Source organism: Empidonax traillii, unplaced genomic scaffold, assembly GCF_003031625.1.
Source record: "Empidonax traillii isolate 1590-97213 ecotype Southwest subspecies unplaced genomic scaffold, ASM303162v1 scaffold2399:size25128, whole genome shotgun sequence".
Lineage (NCBI taxonomy): Eukaryota > Metazoa > Chordata > Aves > Passeriformes > Tyrannidae > Empidonax > Empidonax traillii.
This window is the reverse complement of record NW_020957592.1, coordinates 7205-10486: the sequence shown is the minus strand read 5'-3', so window position 1 is coordinate 10486 and position 3282 is coordinate 7205.

The window sequence follows — 3282 nt, the reverse complement described above, 5'->3', positions numbered from 1 at the left end:
TGTCGGGTTTCATCCCAAACTCTGCAGCAAAGCCCCGGCCCGGGGCAGCCCCTGAGCCGTGACAGCCCCTCGGCAGCCGCCAGAATGCACAGGGGGGTCCCTGCTCGGCCCTGGCTCAGAACTGCAGCCCCAGCCGGGCCCGAGGGGCCCTGGGGGAGAACAACCCTGAGCCCCAGCTGGGCCAGAGCCGCCCAGTTCCACCCAGTGGGACCCAGGTTGCTCCCAGCATGGGCCCAGGGGCTCCCAGTCAACCCCAGCATGGGCCCAGTCACTCCCAGGATGATCCCAGTCACTCCCCGTACAATACCAGTCTCTCCTAGTAGGATCCAAATTACCCCATTGTTACATACATAGCCATAAATTTGTGTCAAGAAAATAATAAAACAGACTGTATAACTTAATTACACCCCCATAAAGAAATAAAGCAGACCTTTTGTAAGGCCATCAAGGTCAAAAGCTATAAATCATCTCTGCTTTCCTAAAATGAATTATATGATCTTTTAGGTGTCTTGTAGTCTAAGAATGTATGAATTATAGGAGAGCTATCACTGCTATAAAGATAACAACCAAGCTCTAGTTGTGAAAATAAACATAAATGTATATGTATATCACGTAATAAATATGCATGAAGTAGCTTGAATAAATATTAGTCAAATACTCTTGTCAGGTGCGCAGAATCTTTCTGTTGCCCAGCATGCTGATTGCTTTTATCATATAATAAATTCCAATTTGAGAACTGAGTATATCCTGAGATTATGTTTCTCACAAATTGGGGAATATTTAGAGACTGTTTCTCACACCCTGCATGGTCCCAGTCACTCCCAGTCACCCCAGTAGAGTTCCAGCCACTCCTAATATGGTTCCAGTCACCAGCACTGTGATCCCAGTATATCCCAATCACTCCCATTACCATCCCAGTCACTCCCACTAGGAATACAGTCACTTCCACTATGGCCCCATTTGCTCCCAGTCACCTCCAGTCGCTCCCACTCCATTCCATTAGGATTCCAGCATGAGCCCAGACACTCCTTATATAGTCCCAGTCACTCCAGTATCAACCCCCTCACTCCCAGTCACTCTCATTAAGATGCCATTTGCCCCCAGCATGGTCCCAGCTCCTCCCAGTCACCCAGCATGGTTCCAGTCACTCCCAGGATGATTCCTGTCACTCCCAGTCTCTCCCAGTATATCCCAGTCACCCTCAGCATGCTCCCACTCAGTCCCAGTATGATCCCAGTTGCTCCCAGTTTCCCCCAGTGTGGTCCCACTCATTCCCAGTTGCACCCAGTAGCTTCCAGCATGATCCCAGTTGCTCACAGATACTTCCAGTCACCCCCAGTGCACTCCCAGTTGCTCCCAGTATGATCCAAATCACCTCCAGCATAATCTCACTTGCTCCCAGTATATCCCAGTTGCTCCAGCATGCTCCCACTCATAGTATGACCCAATATACCCTAGTCACCCTCACTGGGGTCCCAGTTGCCCCCAGCATGGGCCAAGCTGCTCCCACTGTGATCCCAGTTGCTCCCAGTTGCCCCCAGCACAGATCCAGTCACTCTAAGTAGGATCCTGCTCTTCCCTCCTGGAACTGACAGTCCCAGTCAATCCCAGTTTCTTGTATTGTAGATCCAGTCTCTCACAGTTCCTCCCAGTTGCCCCCAGCCTGGTTCTAATTCCCCTTCATGCAGTCCCAATCGCTCCCAGTGTGGTCCCAGTCACCCCCACCATGGCTACAGACACTCCCAGTAAATCCCAGTATAGCCCTCAGAATGCTTGTAGTGCTTCCCAATCACTCCCACTTGCCCCAGTAACATTGCAGTTTCCACCAGTATGATCTCAGTGTTTCCAATCCACTCCCAGTATATCCTATGCAGCCTCCAGTTACTCCCAGTAGCCCTGGTTGTGGTCCCAGTTGCTCCCAGTATGATCCCTGTTGCCCAAGTTCTGGTCCTGGAGGGTCCCAGTGTGCTCTGATCCTGCTCCCGGGGGGTCCTGCTGGGTCCTGGTTCTGGTCCTGGTGTGTCCCGCTGTCCCACTCCATCCCAGTCTGTCCCAGTCCATCCCAGTCTGTCCCAGTCCATCCCAGTCCATCCCAGTCTGTCCCAGTCCATCCCAGTCTGTCCCAGTCCATCCCAGTCTGTCCCTGCCCCAGCTCCCTCTCTCCAGGAGCACGGGGGAATTAGAAGGCAAAACATCTGGAAATCAAACTGCAAGTGCTCTGGGGACAACACAAAAGGAAGTGTCAGAAATGGGGCAGATCCCAGCTCAGAACCAGTGCCTTTAGATCTGCTGTTGCCTCTCGGGGCTGGTGCCACAACAAACAGTTGTCCCCGTGTGTACAGAGATCAAACTCGGGGGGCAGGGACTAAAATGGACCTTTTGGGAACAAGGCAGAGTCTTACATGAAGTACAAAAGGATGATACTTCCTGAGGATCTGGGGAGTTGTTGGGAAAGGTCATCTTGGTTTCCAGGCCCCTCCCAGTGGGTCAGATGAATTACAGGGACTGTGGTGACTGTGATTATTGTCTTTCCTGCATTTCTGTGAACTGTTTGTAATCCAAAGTATTATAAAGCTTATCAGGGAGACTTACTGGAAATATCAACAAGTCTCAGAAGGGTAATTTGAAGGAGGGATGTTCCCCAAACGGCCACCAGAGACCCTCCAGAGACCCCTACTCTGATGTAAAGGAGATCTGAGAAGTGATTTAAATGTGTGCAAGAATTTGTGGGAGTGTTTAGTACCTAAGGATGAGTTTGGGGAACTGTAATGCACCTGTATTAGTTACACACATAGAAACCTGGGTGTGAGACAGCTGAGTGTGTGATGGGAGGAGACCCCCCCACCCCCCACCCACACACCCGGGGCTTAAAAAAGAAAAACCGCGTTCTAATCCTGACATCGCAGTGACAGGGAGTTTTATTCCCCTTCGGTGACAGTCCTGCTTGCTCCCAGTATGATCCCAGTTGCCCCAGTTCTGGTTTCGAGGAGTCCCGGTCCTGGTCCCGGTGTATCCTCGTGTCCCAGTCCATCCCAGTCCGTCCCAGTCCCTTCCCGGCAGCCGTTCCCGGATCGTGCCCCCCCCGCCCCCCCCGAGCCGCCTCCGGACGCCGCCCCCCCAAGATGCTGCCGGGGGTGGGGGCTCCGTGTTTGGGTTCGTGTGCCGGGGGTGCCGCGATTCGTGCCCGTGCCGGGTGCCCGGGGGTGGCGGGGGGACCCGGGGCGGTGCCGGGAGGGGTCCCGAAGGGGCTGGCGGGCAATTGCCGGCAGTTCCCCCGTGCCC